At 38.2% G+C, this 27,595-nt stretch overlaps 1 protein-coding gene across 5 annotated transcripts in view; it reads right to left on the reverse strand.

Moving 5' to 3' along the window:
* MID1 (midline 1) overlaps positions 1-27,595 on the reverse strand; it is a 361,503-nt gene that overhangs the window by 117,007 nt on the left and 216,901 nt on the right. Inside the window, exon 1 of one of the 5 annotated variants that reach the window (XM_081278343.1) lies at positions 6,472-6,758. The exons of 3 other annotated variants lie outside the window; for them this stretch is intronic. The gene's annotated coding sequence lies outside the window, so the exon portion shown is untranslated. Of the gene's footprint in view, positions 1-6,471; positions 6,759-27,595 lie in introns of those variants that run through there. One more of the 5 variants, XM_081278339.1, reaches the window with a different exon arrangement.

The following is a 27,595-nucleotide window of genomic DNA, read 5'->3' on the forward strand; positions in this document are numbered from 1 at the left end:
GTGCTTTGGACCTGTGTGTACACTGTAAATGGCTAACTGTATTAAGTAATAACAAAATACCTATGTGGTAAGTGAGTTTCAGCTAATTTTCTAAATCTTCACCTACATGTTGCCAGAAAGGAAGGGGTTTTGACTTGACACCTATACTGGATCCCATTTTATACTTTATCCATGTTTTGCTATAATAGAGATATCATTTTTACTAAGTTACTCAATGTATCTGTCTTACTTGTATGCATGCAATTCTGCCTCCAAACAATTAGCGTTTTCTAGCTTACTTATAAATATCCTTTGGAGAAATCAAAATATCATTCATTCTTTCACAAAATATTTAAGTCTTTCTATGTGCTTGATCTCAGACAAGCACTGGTGACACTTGGCTCCTGCTTCTGTGGTATTATGGTTTATTAGGGTGGAGAAAATTTTCTTTTAAATTATTGTGTAACATAACAGAAGATGCCTACCAAGGACAGCTAGAAAAAAATTATAATATATTAGAGGAGAAGGGGACATGGGGAGGCTTCTGGAAGGAGGCAACACATGATGTAGGTTTTAAAAGAGAACAGAGGTTCACCAAGCAGATGGTGGTGGTGAATGGAGATTTTGTGAAAAATGTTATATTTCTTTCATATTCTCTTATCCCTTAGAGTTCAATTTCCATGCCAGAAAAGAAAAACTTTTTAGCCTTCACTACAATGGAAGGAAATCACACGTGCATATTGTTGTCAGGATATTCTATAGCTCAACATTTTTGTGAATGGGCTGAGCAGTCTTCATTCAGAGGAGGATGTAGTTAATCATGAGAACCCCTTGAAACAAACTGGGAATGGCAACAATTCACAGATCACCCACAACTAGGAGATCTAAACCACAGCACAGTAGTGGGTAAGTTAGGCAAGTGGCCAAAAAATCTAGGGCATTCAGCATGGTACTTATTAGGTGCCTGAGTGTCCATGGGTGAGGGCCCACAGATGATCGCTACAATCCCTCTAGCATTCATTCTGATTGCATGCCTAAGCAGGACACTCTTTAATGGCAAGTTACAGTGAAGCCCTGCATCCTGGGACATCCCATACTAAATGCTGGACATCTTTTCAAAGATACTTTCTTACAGATTCAAGAAAGCACCTCTTTAAAATAGGAAAGTGCAGTGTGCACACTGATAATCCCAGCAACTCCAGAGGCTGACATAGGAGGATCACAGGTTCAAGGCCCTAAACAACTTAGTGAGATCCTGTCTCAAAATTAAAAAGGGTTGGGAATGTAGGTAGAGGTAAAATGTCTCTGGGTTAACTCCTCAGTAACAAAAAAATAAATAAGTAAAGTGGGAAAGTAATAAATGTATGTTTTGATGGGAAATAATGATGTGAATATTTTCACTCTTCCTCCTTCCCCATTTCTCTCCTTCTCTCATTCTGTATAACACTGAAATTATCTTTTTCTAGTTTTTCTTTCTTTAACTGTTTCTGACTTCGTTCTACTGTACATGAAAGCCTAGGTGTTTTCTAATGGTCGATCCTTCCTTCAAAAAAATGCAAAGAGAGCCTGTGTCTCTGAGGGAGGCAGAATAATGATCCCAAAGATATGCATAAGCTATACTTCAGAACCTGTTGATATTTTAGTCTACAGGTGCAAAGGGAAATTAATGTTGCAGATATAATTAGGCAACTAAACATCTGAATTTGAGATCCAAGTATTCTGGATTCTCCAATTGGACCCAGTGGAATCATAAGGCTCCTTAAATAAAAGCAAACCCAGAAATTTGGGAGGCTATGGCAAGAGTACTGCAAGTTGCAGGTCAGCCTAAGCAACTTAGTGAGACTCTGTCCCATAATAAAAAATAAAAATGACTGGGAATGTGGCTCAGTAGCAAAGCACGCCTGGATTCAATTCCCATTCAAAAAATATATATATGGTGGAAGTGGGAGGCAAAAGAGTCAGAGCCAGAGTGATGTGATATGAAGAAGGCTATTCCAGCCATGGCTGCCTCACACATGGAAGAAGGGACCATAAGCCAAGAAGTGCACACAAACTCTAGAAGCTAGAAAAAGAAAATAGATTCTACCCTATGACTCCGGGGAGGAATGAAACCCTGCAGATACCTTTATGTTTAGCCCACAGATCTGTGTTAGACTTCAAACCTCTAGAAATGGAAGACAATAAGTCTGTGTTCCTTGAAGCCCTCAACTGTGTGGTAACTTGCTATAGCATCAATAGAAAACTCATACACTCTCCCTTCCAAAAATCCAAATCATTGGCCAAGACTCGGAGATGTCAGGTCTTCATAGTTCTTTGCATCAGTTTCCTTCTCTTTGTTCCCACTGCCTCTATATTGATCCAGACCCTCTTTGCAGCATTCTTAGGCTATCATGTGGGGGGTGCGACTTGCTAATTTGATTCCTTATTGCCAATATTTCCTCCCTCAGTTTAATCTTCATGGGAGTTGGGGGGGGGGGGTTGGGGGGCAGCCACTGAGCATCATACCCACCCTTTTCACTCTATTTTGAGACAGGGTCTCACTACGTTTCCCAGGCTGGCCTCGAACTTTCAATCCTCCTGCCTCAGCTGCTGGAGTCACAAGGATAACAGGCCTGGGCCACAATGTGTAGCTCCAGTTTAATCTTTGGAACATGCTTCAGGCATCATGGCTTTTTCCTGTAACTTCCCTCAATGGTCCAAAACACAGAGCAGTTCCCTGTTGCCCGACGTCTGAGTTCTGACATCTTATTTCCTTTTTCAAAGTCTGGCCCAAGTTTCTCTCAAACCACACCTCCAAGTCTATTCTCACTCACTTCCTAAACAGAGACCCAGTAAATGGGACCATTTGCTGTCCCTAGCAGCAATTGCCTTTACTTTTCTTCCTAGAACAAATGATGTTCCTATGTGAAATTTTTTTATTTGATGTTTGTTCTTTTTTTTTTTTTCAATTTCTGCTGATTTTTAAAGATGCAAATGGAACCTCCCAGAGGCCCAACAAGTCCTGGCCACTACTGTACTTGGCAAGTTCATATTAAACAAAGAAGAATTGTTTAAAAAGACAGCTCTAAATAGTGTGACATGTCTTAAATGTTTACATTTAAAGGTTGCAAAGTAACCCTTTAAGCTGAAAACCACACAGCAATATAATTATCTTATTCACAAAACAACTAAAATATTTAGTTTAAAATATTATTTCCAAGTACTCACCAGAACAGTCAGTAATATGACCCAGGTTTAAAGATATATAATTCATCTCCTTCTTTCTATATAGTCAGACTCACTATGTATGTGCTCAGGCACAAACAGACATACAAACATAAATCTCCTGTGTAGGTAACATCCATTATCTCAATTTTAGGCCAAACATTGAGTGTGTGGCTTGAGTCAAATGAGTCGCCCTTGATAATCCCATGGGAAAACCTCTTAAGGTTCATGCCTTGTGGGGTTAAGGGGAATTAATCAACAGAGATGGAGATCTGGCTGAAGAGTTGCCTGAGCAGATGGCTCCTTCCTTTCTCACTCAGGGGTCCAAGTATCTTTATCCTGAGGTATCTTTATGCTGAACAGTAGCACTCATCACAGGAGGAGAATATTTTCCAAAGAGCAAGGTTTACTTTGCCCAAGGTACAGGATATGGGAGAAAACAGCAAGAGGGAAAATTCCTGGTGCAAGAGGAAGGATATAGGGGCTTTCCCAGCTGCAGGGTTTGGTCTTGGGAAGAGAGGAGGGTAACTCAGGATGGACACACTTGTGGATTAGTGTTAGAAGCCAAGGACACAAGGAAGTTAAAGGGGTTCATGGCTGTTGGACTCATCTTTTTTGCTCCTTCCTTTGAAGTAAAAGGCACAAATACTACTTTAACCTGGCAGGTCAATGCAGACAAAACAATTAAGCCCCAGTCTGCACTGTCACAACCCTTGCCATCAACTTTACTCTTTATAGTCTCTCACGACATCTACTATGACACAATCAAGATAGCATGTACCTTGAAGAAATGTCTAGAATCTATGTGCATACATCATGCAGTGCAGATTCAATTCATGGCTAAATTCAGTGGGAAAGCTTTTAGGTTCAGATGCCAAGGGTATGGGAAGATTCACCCACATGCTCAAGAACCAGGTCAAGGATGGGTGCAGTGGTATACACCTGTAATCCCAGCAGCTCAGGGACTGAGACAGGAGGATCATGAGTTCAAAGCCAGCCTCAGCAAAAGTGAGGTGCTAAGCAACTTAATGAGACCCTGTCTCTAAATAAAATACAAAATGGGGAGGGGGCTCAGTGGCCAAGTGCCCCAGGGTTCAATCCCTAGCACCCCCCCCCAAAAAAAAGGACCAGGTCAAAAATTAGAAATCTCCAGACCCCAAACATTCTGTGTGATCAGTTACCCATTAGAACAAAGAGCTATGTCATTATCATTACATCAGCCATTCATGTCTGCATAGTCCAAAAAACATAACTGTTTTCTAATTTAGAGTATATGAAAAAGAGCCAGCATGCTACCCTTACAGCACAGCTCTGAGATCCTTCCCAGTCAGGGAAGTTAACGTGGCACTAGACCAAGGAATAATCTTGGGTACCAACCCTGGGTGGCCTGTGATCAACCGTTAATATCAGGTTGCTCTCTGCCACTGCCCCAATGATTACCAAGGCACTTCCTCAGATTCTTTTCCAAATATCCTCCAATTATGGAAATTAAGCTTATTAAATTTACCAAAATGTAAGTGAAATGACAAAAACACTTCAACACTACAGTAACGCCAAGTGAAAAAGATATGGTTTCAGAAAAGGAAGCTTCCCAAAATTCTGCAAACAATAAACAGCATTGAAAATAATGCAAATAAACATTACAAATAATTGTGCACATCTTCTGTCCCCTCTTTACCTGAAGAATTCAGAGTTAGCTGACTTATTGTTCTTTGGATTTTTGCTATGAGATTATCCTAACTGTATAGCTACAGGTAGAATATTTTTTAAAGACTGTGGAATGATGTTTCTGTCTTTGATCAGCAGAAATACACACTGTCAGAGGACTAGGGACCACCTAACTGGGAAAGGCTTGAAACCAACTTGAGTCAGTGAGGTTGAGACTGAACTTGGAAGGAACTTGCTCTCATCTCATATAAGCACAATTTCTCCATGCAGAAGTTATTTTAATCAATAAAAACTGACAACTATATCCAAGATAGAATATTTAAAATAACATAATACAAGTGCTTGGCATCTGCATATTCAATCATGTAGTTTAGAATTTAACCTCAAATTACAAAAACCACTGAATAAACACATTACCCAAAGGCTACTTTACTGATCAGCATCCTGGCTGATTTGAGAAGCAGGTGAGTCAATAAAGGTCCAATAAAACAGGGCTACGTATGAAGTGATGGAAAGAGAGGAGGAAACTCAATTGAACTTAACTGGAAATTGATACCATAATACAGGCTGTTTTTCACCCTAAATTATGCCAGAGAGCAGTATAATTGCAAAGTGGACCTTAAAGCAACAACATAAATAATACACTGAGTAGGAACAAGTGAAAAAAAGGTGATCCAGTAATATTCTACAGGTAACTAATGTTACTCTGAAACATCACAGAGGTTACCTCTGACTTTCAGCACACCCAAATTCATTTGTTTAATTGGTAAGAGACAACTAAGAATTTCTGCCAACGAAATTACAGGGGACCAAAGACTGACTGAAAAAAAAAATGACAAGCAGATAAGCATTGAGATGCTAGCCTCCAGTTTTAAAACAATTAATTAGTACAATAGATATTTTGAATAACTTGCCATTTCTTCTTTATTCTAAAGAGTGGTGAAATTAAAATCATTTTGCCTGATACCTGACATGAGACTAGGAAGACTTTTAATTTCACTAAACACCCACCTGGTGGAATTCATGCAAATCAAATTAAATTGTTAACCAAACCTTTTTCTCTACTTCCACATCTGCCTGTAACACGTTCATTTTTAGTAATTGGATCTCTAGGACATTCTTTAAAATAATCACACACTCGCCTGACCATGCAACCTGATTAATAATGAATGAACATTCCTGAAAAAGAATCACTTCGAAGCATGGCAGATGTCTATGGGGATATGAAGGCTTTAATGATCAAAATCAAGGGGAAATGGGAGCTGGGTCACACAGTCTGGTTATTTTAATTGAAACCTAGTCTTCCAAATTTACTTAACAGGATGCTTAAATACTCCTCATGGAGGCTCATTTATACAAGCAGACAAGCAAAAGACACAAATGGCAATGAAAAAGAGCAATCCCAATTCCTCGAGGAACCACTGCCCTATCCCACTCTGTCTGAATAGCGAAGAACCCCCCCCCCCCACACACACACACACCCCCGACAGGCTCAGAAGTGCCATTCGTTCCTTTGACAGACTGATAAACAGGCTAAAAACAGGAACTAGTACACTGGTCCTTAATAGTTCTTTGAGCACCTCTCGAGATTCTGACAAACAGATCCCCTTGAATACCCACCAATGGACTGCACACTAGTTCTTTTTGAAGAAACATCGCCGTAGGCAGAGGATGGGGACCCACGAAATGACAGACAGGCCACCGAGACCAGATGGTGGGTGGCAGGCAGTGCTGGAACAGTCCTGTGTGTCTGTGAGAGCGTCGACAGTGAAACACAACAGGAAAATCGGTCCAACAATTCCAGGAAGGCCAGCTCCACCTCATCCACTCCGCCAGGGTTGCCCGAGTTGAAGAATCTACTGCCTTTTCCACGGCCCCTGCCGTACTTGCCCTATCCCCTCGCCCACTCGATGCTCAACTGAAACCAAGTAAAAAGGCAGCTCAGGTCAGGTCAACACCCACTGCTTGGTCCAAAATAATGATGACTTGGCACTGGGTTCTGTACTCTCACTGCTTACAGAGATCAGCAGCGGCCCAGCCAACTGGACGTGGTCCTGCAGTGGAAGGCTGGATTCCAGTTCTCCATGCAGCCAACAGGAGCGGTCCTGCACAGCTCCTGAAGTGGGAAACTCGCATGCCCTTGCATTGGGGGCTCTTTTGGCATCCTGCTGAGTACATTATCACATTATGCTCTGGATACTGCTTTGTTTTAAAAATAATATACTCATTATTTTGTGCCTTTACCTTCTGAATTAAAGAATAACTTCTGAAAGAAGTTTTTTCAACTTAGATCCAGGAGAACAATCTCCTGTACAGAAACAATAAAACAAAATCATCTTTTCTTCCAGAAACAGAGGGTTAAATTGCAATGGATCATCCTGATAAATAATTGAAAAGATATATGCATATGAAACATGTATATACACAAACAAGTTTTAACTTTATTATAAACATATTACATATATTATGCACACAGATCACATGTATATGCATGCTCTGTGTATTCAGCCTTCTTCTGGTATTCAGTTGAGATTAATTCCAGAACACTCCCCTAGGATACCAAAATCTGTGGTTGCTCAAGTTCCTTACATAAAACAGCACAGTACTTGCCTATAACCTACATACATCCCCTTGTATATTTCAAATCATCTCACAATTACTTATGATACCTAAAACAATATAAATGTATATAAGTTGTTGCCATACTGTATTGTTTAGAGAAAAATGACAGAAAAAAATCTGTAAGCATGCAATACAGATGAAATTTTTTTCACATATTTTTTATTCAAGTTTGGTTGAATCTGCAAATGCAGAACCCACATATATGGAAAACCAACTGTATATACAACTAATATATCTGTACTCCCAGCCACTAGGGAGGCTGAGGCAGGAGGATGGCTTCAGTTTAGGAGTTTGGGGCCAGCCAGGACATAGTGAGACAAAGAAACAAAAGTGTGTGTGTGTGTGTGTGTGTGTGTGTGTGTACATGTGTTTAAAATAAACTGTGGGGGCTGTGGTTGTGGCTCAGAAGTAGAGCACATACCTAGCATGCATGAGGTACTGGGTTTGATCCTTAGCACCACATAAAAATAAAATAAAGATATCGTATCTATCAATGACTAAAGAATAAATATTTTAAAAAGAATTCTATAAAAAATAAACTGTAATGAGTCCCAAATCTTGATTTTATTCTCCAGAATGAAAAAGGAAGGGTATATTGAGAATGAAAAATAATCACTTAAAATTTGATTATGTGAAGAAAGAAAGGGAAGTAGTTTCTTTTGTCCTGCACTGCAGTTCTTTGAAGGATGTTGCTTATCACCATGCAAGACAAGAAACTGCAGCTAAAGTAAATCATCAGGAAAGTGTAAAAAAATATCTGCAGAACTCAATTTATACTCTAGACATTTGGGCACCACAAAGGTGTTTAAGGAACTGTCGTGATTAAGGGGAAGCAGGAGGCAAGAACTGCTGTTTCCTTGTGTTGCCCATTTTGCACATTGTAGTGCTTACTTTTGTGCCATTGCAACACTTCATGGTAAACCAAAGTGTGCTTCACATGTCAGGACATATGCAGACATACATTTTCTCAGCTTATGTCTCTCCAAATCATGACTTTTAAGAATATAAGGATTACTCAATTTCACATATAGATGACTTCCTTAAGTTCTTATTATCTAGGGAAAAGACATGCATATATACATACATATATCATAAAATAGAATTTGAAAGTACTTTTCATCAAGACTTTTAAAAAAATAAAAGCTGCCTCTTTAAAACAACATTGAAAGTATCAGGATGGGGATGTAGCTCAGTGGTAGAGTGCTTAGCCAGCATGCACCAGGCCTGGGTTTGATCCCTAGTATCACTCCCCCCACACCTCCAAAAAGAAAGACACTATAAAAATTTCTAGACTGGCTTAACATGTTCATATTTTCATATTGTAATGGAAAGTTAGCCAGAGCATCTCAAGTTGAAACATCAAGAAATATGGGGCTGGGGATGTGGCTCAAGCGGTAGCGCGCTCGCCTGGCATGCGTGCGGCCCGGGTTCGATCCTCAGCACCACATACCAACAAAGATGTTGTGTCCGCCGAGAACTAAAAAATAAATATTAAAAATTCTCTCTCTCTCTCTCTCTCTCTCTCTCTCTCTCTCTCTCTCCTCTCTCACTCTCTCTTTAAAAAAAAAAGAAACATCAAGAAATAAACACTATATCTCAAAAGTAAAACAATAATTATTTTAATCTTTTAAAGAACATAATCTGACATCTTTGATACAAAATTTCCAACCATCAAAAGGTGTTTCATTTCTTTTATTATTTATTTTTAAAAATAAAGCATCCAATTTTAAAGACAAATGGGACCTATTTTACATTATATTGATAATGACTGATGTTTTCCAGGTCTGTGCAATACTGGCTGTCATGCAAGAATTTGGTTCTGAAGGCAGTGATAGCAGACCAGAGAGAGAAGGACAAGAGAGAGAACATGTCACACTTAGTCTCCTGGCAGAAATCTAATTCAGCACTCCAAGGGAGCAGACTAACAGTGTGGTAGTCACAGAAATGGAAGCTGCTAATTCCTTTGAAACCACCCACAGATGAAAAGCACGTACACTGCCTTTTCTGAGTGCTTATAGTTTTTTATACACATTCACAGAATCATTCCTAAGTCCATATAAAATCCTACATGTTTAAATAGGCACAGAAGTGCATACTTGTAATCCCAGCAGCTCAGGAGGCTGAGGCAGTAAGACTGCAAGTTCAAAGCCAGCCTCAGCAACTTAACCAGGCCCTAAGCAACCTATAGAGACCCTATCTCAAAATAAATAAAATAAAAAAGGTTGGGGATGTGGCCCAATGGCTGAGCACCCCTGGGTTCAATCCCCAGTGCCCCCCCCAAAAAAAATTCCTACATGTTTACAATGGAATTGGTATCATAGGCACATATAAATACTTACATGTACAGAATGACAAACACACATATGCATACACACACACATATATAAGTGCCTTTTCACAATTACTTGGGACTTTATAACATTCACTCTTCACAAATCCCTCAGTTTGAGCAGTCCTCCTGTACTAAAGGAACATCGCATTCTCTATGTGAAAACAGAAGCGTTAGATAATTTGTATTTATTTAAAAAATCAATTGCCTACTCATATTTCAAAAGTCTATATAGAAATGAGCAAAATTATATAAGAAATCTATATTATTAAAAAATTTTGGTAGTTATGTATGGACAGCATGCCTTTATTTTATTTGTATGCAGGGCTAAGGATGGAACCCAGTGCCTCACACATACTAGGCAAGCACTCTGCCACTGAGCTACAGACCCAGCCCATGAAATCTATATTATTTGAAAGATATACTGGTCCAGTGGGATTTTGCAACAAGTAGATTGTGCCCTGGAAAAAAACACTCACCACTTGGGGAAACTTTTTTCTATTTCACTCACACAACAATCCCCTAGAAGGCAAGGACACACTCCCTTTTCCCACTTATTCACCAGAAGCAAAATGCATTGATAAATAGTTGCTGATGATGTTCAATGTGACATTATTCTCGGAACACTGGAAAGCTTAAAATTCATAAAATAACACATACTCCTGTCTTGTGACTCTGGGGGTAATGACGATGTTACAGAGCAACTGATTCCTATTGTAGGAGCAGATTGGGAAATTCTCTCAAAGAAAATCACTTTTCCCTTTCAACTTCAAAGTTAGCTACACACACACACACACACACACACACACACACACACAAGAAAAAAAAAAAACTCATGCTCACAATAGCCCGAAGCTACTTCGTGATCTTAAAAAATAAAGAAAACTAACCTTTCTTCGCAACTCCTGGTTAACTATTATGGAGAACATGCTTTAAACACTTCCCGTGGTCACTGAAGCTCTACAGTCAGGGGATGTAAGTCTTTTTTTTTTTTTTTCTTTTTTAAGGCAACCAAAAGAGGAGCAATTCTTTTGTTCTGAATTGTTATTGTAAGGCACCACATGAAAGAAGCATACTGAGCATCTGTACAGAACAAAGGCAAGAGGCTTCTCAGGAGAAAATTCACAAAAATACTTCTGCCACATTTAAATGCTAATGGATGAAGGGTAGTTTTTCCACGCAGCACAAAAATCGCAGTACAGATCTTCACATGGGGCAATAAAATTATCACTCACATACACACAGAGAGACACACATACACGAACAAAGGCACACAATTGAAACTAATGCAAAATTAAAACTGCTTTCAAAAACATTAAATCACTACCTTTTCAACCCTCAATCAACTTCTTGAAATTTCTGTATCTCTATTTTGCCTGATCTAAAATAAAATGTTGGTTATAATAAATAACTGAGCTAACAGTAGGCAATCCTAAGGAAACTGAATCTACAAAAAGTAAAACAAGAAAACCCTTTCCATTCACAACATACTCTAACTTACACTTTAAATACAATCTTTAAATAGAGTTTTCAAAAATCCCCAGGGATGTGGGCATGGTCACACATGTGACTACAATCCCAGAGACTCAGGAAGCTGAGGCAGGATGATCACAGGTTCAAAACCAGCCTAAGCATATAGCAAGACTCTCTCAAAATAAAAAAATAAAAAGGGCTGGGGATGGAGCTCAGTGGTAGAGCACCCTTGGGTTTGATCCCCAGTACCAAAAAAATATTTTAAATCCCCAGGGAAACTATGCAATTGGTATTATGTTGGGAAACAAATCATAACAAACTAAGTTGTTAACATTAATAAAGTACACTGGTTTTGCAAGTCACAGTGCATTGTCTTACAGTTTTCTTCAGATGAAAATTTTGTGAAACTTGATAGTGTCATGATTCATTTAATAAGACATCATCTGAGTTTGTATAGTTTGGGGGACCCTTAATACATATTATTTTATTATTTTGTTATCATTGAAGGCTCTAAGGTAAAGGAATTTCCAAAAAGTAAACAGCATCTTGTACTGCATCAAAAGGTCCATCTTTTTTCTTCTTCTCCTACTATTCAACTACTATTCTGTTTTCCCTTTCTTATTCTGTATTTTCTGATGTCAGATGACTAATGGACTATTTCAAGTTCTCTGCTAATGAATTTCATTTAGCTTTTCCATGGTGTGGTGTCAGAAACATGTGGCTAAGCCCTAAACTCAGGGGCCCAAGTGTCCTTAGTCTACTTTTGGGCCAACACCGTCAATGAGGTGTCATATAAAGAAATGTATACCTTGCATCCAGATAAACCTGAGTTCAAACCCTGGCTCTGCCATTTCCTTGCAAAGGTGATAGGAGCCTGATACTCTACATATCTCCTGCTCACAGATACTCTTCATATCTTATATGTAGTTTCCTTATCTGTAAAATGTGGACAATGAGAGTGATCTCAAAGTGTCTTTTGAGGAGTAAGTGAGGCAAAGTTTTAAAGTGCCTGACAAAATTGTCATTCTCACATCCTTCTTCCCCTCTTGTCCTGAATCACCTCTTTCTGTTCATTGAATAAATTCATTATCTGTATTTTTATTGGAATTCTCTGCAAATGATTTTTGAAAGCAGAAAAGATATCAATTCATTTGTTTGCTCAGTAACATTCATGGAGTGTCTTATATGAAGAAATAGTACATACCATTTCTATTCTTCACATTAATAATTGTCTGTCTAATAATTGTCTTCACATAGGCAGTTTCATCTATTTCCAGCTACTACTATTTCTATTTCTGCTACATCTATTTCTGCTACAACTTCCCACCATGATATTGAGGCTTTACTTCTCTGCTCCCCAAAGAAGGTCTTCTTGTACCTAATGCATTTGTCACCACAATTTTTTATTTTGCAGGAAATAAGAAACCCTGACATAGATGGAGCTTATAAGACTATCAAGAACAGAGAAGAGCTTCAGATTTTTTTTCTATTTGCAAGCTAACCAGTTAATCCACCAATTACATGGATGTTGGCAGAAGACACCAGACTCCTTTAACAAAGATAAAGAATGTTCTTACTCAGGGCACAAGTGGTATGTGACTCATGATCTCGTTGGTTCATCTGATCACCCAAGAACCATGTAGAGTCCCCAGGTGCATGTCGCAGGGGATTGCATCACAGTTGAGCAATCCCAAGCTTGGAAAATCTGAATCTTGTATTGTGGACTAAGCAAACCTCCACAACCTTGGAAGGACACATTATATCTAACCTGTCTGCTATAAAAAAAACCCTTAAAAAACAGTCTAGAAAAAAGGCTGTCAGCATCTCAGCTCACAAGAGGTACAGAAACAACAGATCCAGCTGGGTATGGGGTGCATGCTTGTAATCCCAGCAACTCAGGAGACTGAGGCAGGAGGATCACAAGTTCAAGCCAGCCTTAGCAAATTAGTGAGGCCCTAAACAACTTAACAAGACTCTGTCTTAAAATAAAAACAAAAAAAAAAGGGCTAGGGATATGGCAGAGAGTGAGAGAGACAAAGGATGGAACAAAAGAAGAAATGAATGAATGAATAAATGAATGAATGAACCACAGAGAATTATTTTGAAATATACACAATTTCTGCCTCCTCCTGGGGATTACAACAATGGTAGTAACTAGAAATCAGGTCACCAGTGGGGTGGCTTTGTAATAGCTGTGGTAGAGGCAGAGTTTCACGTGGCATTGAATGACCCATGAGTTACGGAAAACCAGAGGTTAAAGGAGCTTGCAAGAAAGTGATGAGGTGTTCCTTACCCCCAAGTACAAACTCCTCATCCCTCTCACTCTTAGCATCAGAAGAAACTCCAGAAAAAAATGCGAGAGAGCAAGGTGGTCCCATGCACAGACTTTGCCCAATAAATAAGAGGACCTATCAATTTCCATCATAGGCCCAAATCAACCTGGGTCTGGTCTGGATCTTCAGCTCTTTACTTTGATCCTAAAGTAGTTTTAAGAATTTGGATGAGTAAGTTGTTTTTGTTACTTTTATGGCATTGAATATCTTGCATGTACATCAATTTAGCTTTCTTTAAGCATTCTGAAAATTTTAGAACTACTTCTTTTATAGTAAAATATAGAAAGTCACCTCCTTCACTATTTCTCATTTATATTTTAGGTCTTGGTATGTTCCAGGAGCTACTCTGAGCACCAAGAATGTGCTGGTAGATAGGAAAATAAATGTTTGTTCTTAGAGAGTTTCCATTATAATGAAGAGATGAAAAAATAAATGTGTAAAAACAATAATAATTTCAAAAACCCATATGTAATATGAAAGAAATAAAAAGGATGTCTTGAAAGAAGGTAGATGGCTGGGTGTTGTCTATTTTAGCAAAGATTTTCTTCATATTTACATGGTTCTCTTAACAGTTTGGCTTTTTCCTGCCAATAAATAAGCAAAGAACTTCTTAATTTCAGTATAAAATTTTCTAGCATTTGAGCAAAGAGCTATGATTTAATTTCTCAAGTTATTAAACATTTAGTTTCAGATATCCTAAAGGACAGATTTCTTTCTCACAGGCATTAAAAATCTGACTTTTACTATTTCTTATCTGAAAAGGCAATGTGATGAATTTTTGAAAAATAGCAACCTCTTTATATATTTCAGCAATGAAATTTGAGAGGGAAGAGCTGTGAAGATTTGGTGGCCAAAAAGCGGAAACTATTGTTTCTTGGTCCATTTTGTGCTTCTATAATAGAAAATCTGAGAATGGATAAGGTATAAAGAATAGAAATTACTTTCTTATGTTCCGGGAGCTGGAAAGTCCAAAATTAAGGTGCCTGCAGGTAAAAGTCCTATTTCTCTGGTTTCAAGATGGTGCCCAGAAGGCTGTCTTCTGGAAGGGAGCAACACTATGTCCTTACATGGTAGAAGAACAGAAGAGGGAAAACCCACTTATGCAAAACCTTTTTATAGCAACATTGATCCATTCGTGCCCCCCAAGAGGTCCCACCTGGCAACACCACTGCACTAGGGATTAAGTTTCCAACACATGAATTTTGATACATTCAAACCACAGCATATGGGACTCAGAATTACCTTAATGTCTAAATGTTTGATCTTAGGATGTTAAACCAAAGTTGAAATGACCATGGATGTGCAATTAAGGTTACAGAAAAGGATAGGAGGCAAATGAATTGAGACAATGGTAGAGTCATTAATTTTGTCTTTTCTTACTAACTTGCTTTTGCCTTACTAGGAGAGGAAATTTCAGAAAGAAAAGGGCAGGAAGTAGGGGAATATTACTGGGGTGGATGAATAAGTGTAAGTACCAAAGATGAGTTGAGACTGGAAGGACAAGTCACCTGACAGCTTCAGTTGGTGTTCTACTGACAATGACAACATCAAAAAGTATCTCAAAAAATTCACCAGTTAGATAAAATTTCCATAGCAGTTCAATCATGATTTTTAGAGTCCATCTCTTTAAGAATGGGCTAAAAGAAAGATGACCACAGAGGCAATTGCTGGGGGAGAACACAGGTGATATTGTAGCTAAGCAGAGGCCAAGGGAAGGGTTGGGAAGACTGGTCAAGGGTATGTGCTCCTCTACAGTGAAGTAGATGAGGTTTGTGGAAAAATAGTGAAGTAGATTAGGTTTTTATACTGAGGGGTTTATGAAAAAGCAGTCTTCTGAAACTACTTCTGAGACCTAACCTAAAGATGTTTCAGCCTAAAAATCAAGATTAAAGTTGCTTCTTTGGAGATTGAATACTTCTACAAAAAGAGTATATTAAAAATTTTGTAATCTCTTAGAACAAATCTGCTAAAGACTATTATGAAACTCTTAATGAATTTTAAAACATACTCTTCTGGCAGGCTAAACTCTGAAATTTTTTTTCTTGTATTATCAAAATGTTTCCTTCAGATCAATGGGTAAAAGACATTGTGGTGTACATATACAATAGAGTTTTACCAAGCCATAAAGAAGAATGAAATTGTGTCATTTCCTGGTAAATGCATGAAATTGGAGAACATCATGCTAAGTGAAATAAGCCAGACTCGGAAAACCAAGGGTCAAATGTTTTCTCTCATATGTGGAAGCTGGAGAGAAAAAGGAGTAAAAACAAGAGGATCTCATAAAAACAAAAAAGAAAAGAGTAGAAAAGAAGCAGGGCATTAAGGGTGAGGGAAGAGGTGAAGGAAAAGAAAAGGGGGAGGGGAAAATATTTCCTTGTGATATCTTTAAGAGAGATTATAAATGTTAACTTGTAACACATGAATATAAGAAATGATTTTAGAATATAAAAAATACTATCCTGGGGACTTGGCTTAAGAGTGTTTTGCTTTGTGTCTTATGTGCATTTTTTTGTGATTTAAAAAAATATTTCAAGCATTTTATCCTTTCATTGAAATGCATTCTAAGTGTACATTTCATCCTGTACATTTTATCCTTTCATTGAATCAAATTAGATAAGAAGTTGGCTTTTTAAACGTAAGAAAAGGTAAAATTAAAAGAACTTAGTACTTGAGGTACAGTCTAGGGCTTAAAAATTTACTTGCAAAAAAATGTCTAGCTTTAAGAACAGTGAGGTGGCTACATGTAATACAGTGGAGTTATATTTATTTTGATAATAAATATGAATGCTAACTGGTGAAAAAGTATCACAAAATTATATGAAAAAACATCATACTTTGAAAACAATTTTAATGCCTGATTTATCATCTTTATGGTAAAGATTTGTCAGTTATCTCTTGTTATTTAGCTTCTATTGCTTGTCATTATGTAAGTCAAGAGGGATGCTATGATTCAAGGCACACGTCCAAACAGTTCTACCAGTTGTCTAAATCTCTTCTTTCTATTCCAAATTCCTCCAAGCAAATACTTAAGTTTCACAACTTTAGTCATTTTTTTTTTTTTTTTTGCCTTAGAATGCAACTTGGAAATTGCTCACTCCTGGGGTTCTGGGAAAAGGGTGCCAGATGATGGCAGGAATGCTGGTGACTTCCACCAAAGGGAGCTTTATTGTGTGCAAGCTACTGCCAGTTAACCTCCCTGGAACAGGAACTACCAAAGCATCACTGGTCCAAAGAGGGGCGCTCCAATCCCCCTTCCCACCCCTGCCTATCAGCATCCAGAAGCAATTCTTTGCATGGATGCTTCTTCATCCTGATCCTGACTGGCAGCTCTGAGGATTAAGCTCAAGTCCTTTGGAGCAGTCGCTTTATGCACATTAACCCCCTGGGGCGTTGAACTCCAAAACCTCTATTTTCTCCCCCTGGGTCTATCCTGTATCTCACAAAACCCTAGTTAGCCACTGTGGTACACAGCCTTTCTTCCATTCTAGGCTATCAAAAGAAAACAAAACAAAACACCAGACCTTACAACAATAAGATGGATATGGTAATGATGAGGATCTTTAGGGGAGTGGGCAAATTCCTAGTTCTTTTAAAGCTGAGACTTGGGAATCCATTTTCTTCTTCATCATTAAGACTTTATGTTCTCGGCCACAGAATCTAGCTTACACTAGCACAAATCATCACTTGGCTGAATGAAAACAGGGTGTGTGTGTGTGTGTGTGTGTGTGTGTGTGTGTGTGTGTGTGTATTAAACAGTCCCTCAGGGCTGGGGATGTGGCTCAAGTGGTAGCGCGCTCGCCTGGCATGCGTGCGGCCCAGGTTCGATCCTCAGCACCACATACCAACAAAGATGTTGTGTCCGCCGAGAACTAAGAAATAAATATTAAAAATTCTCTCTCTCTAAAAAAAAAAAAAAGAAAAAAAGAAAAAAAAACAGTCCCTCAAAACTGCTGAATAAAAATCAAGACAAGTGTTTTCTTAATCAGGCAAAGTTTCCTGCTTAACTGTGTGAAAAAAAAAAAAAAAAGACCATCTGGTCTCTCTGCTACTTGAGTATTTTTTTTCACCTCGCTTTCTGGTTAACTTGAGCAAAACATTATCATATTATATCGAGATTATTTTTACCATGGACCATGGTGCATTTCCTTTTGATTACTAATAAACCACAGAGAAAGCAGTGCTAATTTCTAGGAAAATACTTTTCACTTCTAAATGGCCAATTTTGAAAGGAAAAAGTGACTGGAAAGAGGACAACAGAAGTCAGATCATAGCGAGAGCAGACAGTTTATGTATCTTTGAACACGTTTGTCAGAGAGACTTTGCTTTCTCCTCCTCCTCCTCTCTCTCTCTCTCTCTCTCTCTCTCTCTCTCTCTCTCTCTCTCACACACACACACACACACACACACACACACCAAAAAGCCATTGCTGCCTTGTTCCTTCAAGGTGATGACTATGCTAATAACCCTCTAAGAACTAGGTCATAAAATGGAATTAATTTCCATGTGGAAACTAAGATGACAATAAACGTACAGTGAAACCTCCATTAATTGAAATTTTCTGGAAATTTAAGAGTTCTGGTTAATTTAATTTTCTGGTTAATTGAATCACAAATAGAACATCTTTAAAAAAAACCCTTATACAATTTTTCTAAAATGCTTGAATCTACCCACTTAACTTGTAAACTTATAAACCACACACTACATCTAATTTAAAGGTTATTAGGTGATTCCAAATTTTATTTTTCCTTGAGATCATCATTACAAAGATCTTTTTTTTTTTATTTGATTATAAATAGACATTTAGGAGATTGATTTGAATGTATCCATGGCCATAAATTTTTACTCTCATTCACAAAATCACCTTCTAACTTGTATTTTGCATAATGTACAACACTGATTAATAAAGAATTGGGGGGCAAATTTTGGGTAAAGTGAGGCTTTTGCTTGTATGCTAAAGGAAAATTTGTAAAACAAAAAATCCTTCTTTGTCTGATGTTTAATAGGTGTGAAAAATGAAAAAGGGTTCAATATAGTACTTCTAATTAATTTTGTTAGCACAAATTAAGGACCATATAACACTCTCATATATTTCAACTTATTAAGAAAGTGCTAGGGCTGGGATTGGGGCTCAGTGGCAGAGTGCTTGCCTCACACATGAGGCATTGGGTTCAATCCTCGGCACCACATAAAAATAAGCAAGTAAAATAAAGGTACTGTGTCCATCTACAACTAAAAAAAATTTTTAAAAAGAGAAAATGCTAGAGTTTATTTAGGTTTATTAATGGAACACTCAGCTCAAGATTGGCCCCAGAAGTCCTCTTTTCACAGTGTAGTCACAACCAGGAGGTCCATCCTCACTTGGGCTCCCCATTCCAGTTTCTCACAGAAATTTATTCTATGCCACTTTGAACTCTCTAATAACAATACCATATTGAATCAATCAATTGTCCAAGAGAGAGAGAGACCTCTAGTCTTATATCAGATTTCCTGCCCTTTTGTGAAGATGATTGTAAAAGAAATTCCTGTCAATACAAGTTAGGACACTGCGAAAATATCAGATAAGATCACTTCCAACTTTACAATTCCAAGCAGTTTGTATTATATATGGAAAGATAACACGGGGACTCATGTTCTCTCCCCCTCTCTCTCCCCTTCACCCCTCCATCTCCTACTCACATAAATACGCATGTCTTGGTGGAGGGGCAGGCATTATCATGCCCTCATCCCCAAAAGCAGCACTAAGCAAATTTATTTTGAGGTTCTATTACCAGGAATTCTATTAGCTACTGGGAACACAGTAGGGTTTTCATAAATATTTCCAAAAAGACTGAATGCTGTTGAAGGAATCAGCTATACCAAACTTATAGATCCACAAGAGATTTTTATTTTTTGGTGCTGAGGATTGAACCAAGGGCCTTGTGCATGTGGGGCAAGCACTTAGGGATGCCAAATTTAGTGGTAGTGTTGGTATTTCTGCAGAATAACTATTTTGAAAGTAGAATAGTTGTTATACTCTGAACTAGGACTCTAGATAAAGCATACATATCTATCTACCCATGTGTTAATTTCATCAATTAATATATCTGGGGAATAAAAGTGTGGCATATTTTGGAGGATACATGTATTGAATATGCACTTTAAATTAATATATATGTCAGTATAAACATTGCAAAGACAAGATCAATGGGTTTTTCTTTTTTTTTAAAGAGAGAGAGAGAGAGAGAGAGAGAGAGAGAGAATGAATTTCAATATTTATTTTTCAGTTTTCGTCAGACACAACATCTTTGTTTGTATGTGGTGCTGAGGATCAAACCCGGGCAGCACGCATGCCAGGCGAGCGCGCTACCGCTTGAGCCACATCCCCAGCCCCAAGATCAATGGGTTTTTCTTTTCGCTCATTTTCTCTTTCTATCTGCTCTGTCTTCTCTCAGTGTCTTTCCCCCAAATCTTGCCCTGAAGAAGGGTAATGCACCCAAAGATTGGATGTTTTTTCTTTCTAAGGACTCCTCAGGGACTATTAATACCAAAACACTTTAGAGAGTTCTGCAGAGACTTTCTAAACTAGGATGCTTCTAAGTGGAGCCAAAGTATCAAGGGTGACTGGAATCCACCATCTGACACCAAGAGTGATTTCTAGGTTAACTGGACGCACATGGCACACTGAGGCCAAGAATCTGGACAAGTAGTCTCGGATCATTTAGAATGAATGGCCACTCTTCTGGCTTAATCACAGAAGCAGCATGAGGGAGAACTGCAGATTGTTACCTGCTAACTCAGTGCGAAACTCCCCTTCCTTTAAATATCTAAATACTTTCCTTAAAAAGAGAAATAAAGTCTCATGGTCCACTACTTAAGTAACTGTTAAACCTAGGAAAGTAAGATGCTCATATTATATTGATTCTTCACTGCATAAAACAAAGGATAGTATATATAAAGAAACATTGAGTTCATTGAAATAATATTGGAGAGTGGAGACATGTTGGCAAAATGAAGAATGCATTTCCAATACCCAAATGATTGATATGCGATTGATAAGCCTTCCTTTCAATTTCCTTTTTTGGAGTCATTCCTTCAACTAGCCATAGTCAGTATTTCTTTACAATTTTTATATACATCATATAAATTAACTCTAATCCTACCCAAACCCTCAGTAGCAGTATCAGTCCACCTATTCTGAGGAAAATGAGATTCAGAATATACTGCTCAGGGCCACCCATAGTTGGCACATGTTGAGTCCACCTTTAGAATCTGAGTTTTTATGATTCTTGACAATCTCAAGAGTCACAAAATAGCTGGGCATCGTGGTACATACCTGTAATTCTAGTGATTTCAGAAGCTGAGTGAGAGGATTACAAGTTTGAGGCCAGCCTCAGCAACATAGCCCTAAACAACTAAGTAACACCTTGTCTCAAAATAAAAAATAAAAAGGTCTGGGGATGGAGCTCAGTGGTAAAGCACCCCTGGGTTCAATTCCCAGTATGGATAAAAAAAAGTTATAAAATATGTTGCTGTTACATTTGAAATTTTTTAAAATTTTATTTTATTTTTTTTAGTGGTAGTTGGACACAGTACCTTTATTTATTTGTTTTTATGTGGTGCTGAGCCTCAAACCCAGTGCCTCACATGTGCTAGTCAAATGCTCTACCACTGAGCCACAACCCCAGCCCCTGGAAATTTTTGATATATGAATGTAAAGAAAATTTGGATTGGCAGGCATGGTGGTGCATACCTTTAATCCTAGTGACTTGGGAGGCTGAGGCAGGAGGATCACAAGTTCAAAGCCAGCCTCATCAAAAGTGAGGTGCTAAGCAACTCAGTGAGACCTTATCTCTAAATAAAATACAAAATGGGGCTGTGGATATGGCTAAGGGGTTGAGTGCCCCTGACTTCAATCCCCGGTACAAAAAAAAAAATGGACTCTGCATATTTTGGTGATGCTTCAACGACTTCTAAACTTTAATTTAGAAACACGAAGAGTTTAAGCATTGGTCAAAGGAGCTGGGGTTGTAGCTCAGTTGTAGAGTGCTTGCCTAGCATGTGTGAGACCCTGGGTTTGATCCCCAGCATTACATAAAACTAAATAAACAAAATAGAGGTATTTTGTCCATCTACAACTAAAAATGTTTTTAAAATAAAAAAGCATTGGTCAATTGTTCTGCACCAAGAGGCATTCAGGAACGTCACGTGCTAACCACTTCTCATTTCTCTTAGAAGGACAGACATCTGGATCATATTGGCAAGTGGGTTCTTTAAACACAAGAGAAAATTAGGAGAAAAACCTAATACTGGATTATTTCCATGAATCCACTCACCAATACCCCCCCAGTACTCTTATTTTTTATAACTAGTTTGTCATTCATCTTTTCCACTTGGTGAACAATGGCGTATGACCTTGCAGTTAGTAAGTTCACAGGAGAAATATATCAGTTATAATTAATGTTTACTAGAATAAATGTAAATATTTAAAAAAACAAAACAGTTCCAAGCACATGTGATTTCCATTTCATTTTATGAAACACTAAAAATCCACTTGTCCACCCCATTAATTATAACCTGCTCTCAGCCCTGACCTGTATATAATTTCCCCTGATGTAAATTGGAACAAGGTGCTCAGAATGGAAGCCGCCTCCACCACAACTGGGTTACACAATGTCAAGTTCCCAAAACTCTCCAAAGTGTAACCTGACATTTTTCGAAGATTAGAGATGGTTTATGAATTTAAAAAGAGGGCTTAAAGACTCACCACAGTTAAACCTTTCAGTAATTCCTGAAATATCCAAAGTAAACAGGACTAAGGAGGCCTTAGGGACACCAAAACCTTGTTTTAGAAGAAGGAACACACTTTAGTAGTTTCTTTACAGAAAATAACGTCCATGCATTCAACCAGAATTAAGAAGAATGCAACAATAAACTTTGAGACTTGAAGCCCTCTAGAGATCTAACAGAGTTTTACATGGATGGGCCCTGTAAAACAGTTCTATGCTCCGAGTGAATGATTGAGTTTACATTGCCCATTCATCCTAAATGTTGAAGGCAAAGAGAATGGCAAACGTTTTTAACAGTACTTTTCTTGACAAAATGTAATATATATTCATTTATCACAGTCCCAAAAGCAAATCACCTAGAGGACCTAACCATTAAGAAGCAGCCTTCTGTGGATTGATCTCTCTAGTTATTTTTCTGTACATCTTAGCCACAAAAAATGGGACTATTTTTTATATTCTATTTTGCCAGCTATTAGTTTTAATATAATATATTGGGTGATTTTTTCATGTTCACAGACTTCTGACTTCTCAAGATTAACCTTAAGTACCTTTTAGTACAACTGAAGTGTTACAGCTACTTGCCAAATCAAATAGACCATACAAGCCAAAGATTTAATAAATACTAAAATGAGAACACTTTCCCCTTATTACAACATATGCTATCAGTGGGGGGTGATATTATCCCCAAGAGGTAGAAAATTAGTTCTTAGTGGCAAATAATTTTACTCTTTCATGTATAAATCAGATATGCATAAATCAATATAGTAGAGTTATGGTATTAAAATTTCATGGGGGGTGGAGTTGTAAAAAGATATTTGAAAAGGCTCTGTGGGAGGGAAGTTGGTAATGAAATAAGTTGCAAATAACTAGAGCATCAGACTTATTTGGAAAAAACTCATTAGGATCTGGGTTAGGAGGCACATGTTACATAAGGGGCTGTTTTGAAGACCAATGAACAAATCATCTCAGAAAGGGTAAAGACCAAGTGAATGTGCATCTCAACATTTACCAGTTCTTGTTCTGTGCTGCCCTCTTGTGCTGTGGGAGCCCCCAGCACGCCTTCATTTGCCCAAAATAGATGAACAATCAAACCTTCCATGCTTCTTGGCACCAATACCCAGGAGGTGGTCAAAGAGGGAAGAGAATGCAAAAAGGGCACATTGCCTCGTAGGAATGAGCCAGTGTCAGAGGAAGAAGGAAAAGGAACAGTTTCTCTTCTACTTTATAACCCTAGCAGAGGGTGGGCCCGTTGTCCACAAACCTTCAGTCCTCATGAGTCACACTGCTCACAAAGGAGCAAGGTAGGAGCTGAAACTCTTTATCACCTTCTGTGATAGGCAAACTTTCTAACATGGCATCCCAACATATCCACCCAGACTCCTGGAACTTGTAAATACAATGAGGGATCATTCTCTTTATTGTGTTGTGTTATGGGGAACAGTTGATGTAAGGAAGGGAGACAAATGATCCAAATGGGCCTCATTATTTGGGCCTTTCAAAGCTGAGATTGATGGTACAAGAGGAATTTAGAGATATGCAGTGTGCCCAAAGTACTCAGTGTGCTGTTGATGCTTTCAGGGTGGAGGCAGCCACATAAGAAGATACAGATGGTCCCCAAGAAGAAAGAGTGGACCCCAGCTGATAGCCTGAAAATGAATTAGTCCCACAACCAGAATGAGCTTGGCAGCAGATTCTTCCCCAGGGCCTCCAGATAAGAGCCTGATTTGGCTGAGAGCTTGGTTTCAGCATTGTGAGATACTGAGCAAAAAGTCAGGCCACCCAGCAGAACCATCAGCTAATAAATGGGTGTTATTCTAACCTATCTGTTTATGGTAATTTGTTATGCAGCAATGGAAACTAATACATCTTCACCTCTCTGCAACCATTCTGATAGGTGACATCCTGACAATGTTTGTCTCCCAAGTCAGAGACCCTGATGGGTGACAATCAGCTCTCAAAGAATGTTCAATCTTGGGCCTCTGAGTGATTTCTTAACCTTTTGGGAATCTACAATGAATCCTGCCAGACATGCCCTAACTTTTGACCTCTGCTCTGTCCCTTAGGAGGAATTTAACTACCTCCTACTCAGTGGTTCATTTCCTAAGGCTCTCCACCTTCCTGCACTCTACCACCTGATTTACTCAAGCCTAGCATCTCCTCCAATTCATGCATCCATCTGGTGTAGGTGTTTTATCTGCTTCAAACTTTTCTTTCTAGATCTAGAACATTCACTCTGACCCCAGCTCTCCATGCTTGTTTAATTATATCAAAATGGATACTACCATCATGCATAACTAAAAATAACCAATAACATGTTTAAAAATCCCTAGCAACAAAAATAAAAAGTGAAATTTACAAAAACAGAATGTGAAATTTACACTGAAAATGGCAATGAGCTCAACAAGCTATTTGCTCCTGAATTATCTTATTTATGCTCCTAGTGAATATTTAGAAGTTTAACTATTCTTCAAATTAACAGACCTTAAAACTTCTAGCAGAACCGTGATAGGTGTTTGGAGGTTAGGGGGAGTGGAGCAAATGCCTCCCCAAATCCAACATCAGACTTGTGTCAAAATCTAAATATAAACCCAACATGTATAATATAAAAGGGCAAAACATTTTCTTCCTTTTGCTTTTCTGGTTTACTACGCAGGGGGCATTTCCAGTATCTTACCAGCAGTGTCTTGAGCCAATCATCTCACACTGACTGTGCCTTCTGAGTCTGAACATCAGGGAATTTAACTTTCAAATGTTAAGAGATTTGCCTGCTTAAAGACCTTTTCTCTTTTTGTAAATTACTTGTTATTAAAATAACAATGGATGTACTCATTAGTCAAATTAAAGATCCTCTTTCTGGAAGTCTATCAAATGCAGATAATGTATAAAGAAGCATTGTTGATAGATTTTTTAATGAATAACTTTGTTGTTAAAATTCAGAAGCCAGGGGCAATGAAAAATTCCCATGACTTTAAAATACACAACTTTGGCAAACTTCTTTTTTTTTTTTTTAAAGAGAGAGTGAGAGAGGGGAGAGAGAGAGAGAGAGAGAATTTTCATATCTATTTTTTAGTTATTGGCGGGCACAACATCCCTGTTTGTATGTGGTGCTGAGGATCGAACCCGGGTCGCACGCATGCTAGGCGAGTGCGCTACCGCTTGAGCCACATCCCCAGCCCATGGCAAACTTCTTAATGGACAAAGTTCAAGATATTCATAGCTCCCTAACTTAAAAATCTTAAAACCACAGAAGGTACCATTATGATACTCTGAATACTCTTCTTAAAAGTTTCTATTAGCTTATTTTTCATTATTTACTTAAAAATTGTTATAATTTGGCCTCTTGAAATATAATTCATACATTACACCCATTTAAAGTGTACAATCCAGTGGTTTTAGTTTATTCACAGAGTCCTGCAGCCATCACCACAATCTAATTCCAGAACATTTTCATCACCCCATTAGCAGTCACTCCCCATTCTCTTCTCGCCCCAGCCCCCGGCAACCACTAATCTTTCTGTCTCTATGGATTTGCCTCTTCTGGACATTTCATATAAATGGATCATATATTATGTGGCCCTTTGTGACTGGCTTTTCTCACTTAGGATAATTTTTTTAAAAACCAATTAACTTTTAACTTCACAAATCCCCAGGTTTAGGAGTAAGTAACTGATGAAACCATCAATGAAAAGGTAATTGATTGGACAATATTCTTTGGGTTTTCTTAAATGCTGAAAAAAGCCCACAAACTTTCCTTATGGTCCAGAGGGATGCCTGTGAGTCTGGGCCATGCCATTAGAGGAATCACTCTGCTACCATATGTTCATTCTATTGTTTACCCAAATAAATATCAACAGTACATATTCCAATATGGCTCAGGTGGGTATATGCCTCATAATTTCAGATCTAAGCTCTTTACAAACTTCCTTTTTATTACAAACTGGCTTGATCTGTCAAACCCTAAATATTCTACTATACTGCCAAAACACTGGGTGTATTTTCCAGTTTTTGTCTTGTATATGAAATGATATAATTTCTTAAGATGTTCAAAATAAGCCAGACATGGTAGACCACTCCTGTAATTCCAGCAACAGGGGAGGCTGAGGCAGGAGGAACATAAGTTCGAAGTCAGCCTAGGCAACTTGACAACCATTTCTCAAAATAAAAAAAAAATAAATAAAATGGGCTGGGCGGGTGCGTAACTCAGTGATAGAGAGCCTCTGGGTTCAGTCTCCAGTACTGCACCAAATTCAAGTTGCCTTCAACTTTCCAAATATCTGAGTAACGCTCCTGATTCCTCTTTCTCTTCATTTCTTACTTATCAGCCCATATTTTTTTTCTTTCACTCTGGGACTCCTTGATTAAAATTCTGAGTCCTATAATACATGCCACTAATATATTGCAATATCCATGGAGTACCAGGCAAGAAAAGAAACAAAATTCAAACCTTGTCCATTCATTTTTCTTAGTATCTAGATGATTTCCATCATGTTATTGCTTGCTCACAAGCAAAGACTCAGAATTTCCATTACAGAAGTAAGCTAGGCAAAGTCTCTATAATCCAGGCAGAGAGTTTAAAATAGTGCCTTTGAGGTCACTGGGCATTAGAAACTGAATGGTATTTCATTCCTCCAATCAGGTGAAGGTGGGTCTGTCTCCCTTGTGGACAGATCTTTTAAGTGTTTGACACTTGTAGTTACTAACATTGCTTGATCCTGAAGGATAGAGTCAAAATCAAACACATCTGGACATATTTAACCTGGAAAAATGCCCCAAGAAGGCCACATTAGCTTTGTCTTTGAAGGGTCGTCAGAGACCACAGTAACCACATGTGTTCTTTGTTGGGTAAGGAGTGCCAAACATGGGTAAAAGCAATGGGGAAGCAGATACAGATTTAATGGAACAAAAAACTTTGCCACTTCTTTGGAATGGATCTCCTGAGAATCCCTTGTTTTCTAGTCTTCCTAGGGGCCGTTAAAAAGGGTTTAGTGGTGCTGTGGTAGGAATTCAAACATGACAAGGTTCCAAGCAATAAGCCAAAGACCTTTAACTGCCCATGATGTAGATAGAGTGTGTGTCAAGGGTGATAGCAAGGAACTAGTTTGGGGAGATTCTGGGTTAAAGCAGCTATGATGGTTCAACCCCAAAGATCGATGCAATTTTTAAGTGAAAAAAAAATTATGTCTTAATGTCAAAAGTAACATATTTTAAAGCATTTATGCAGC

Source organism: Spermophilus citellus, assembly GCF_964194105.1.
Source record: "Spermophilus citellus genome assembly, chromosome: X".
NCBI classification, from domain to species: domain Eukaryota; kingdom Metazoa; phylum Chordata; class Mammalia; order Rodentia; family Sciuridae; genus Spermophilus; species Spermophilus citellus.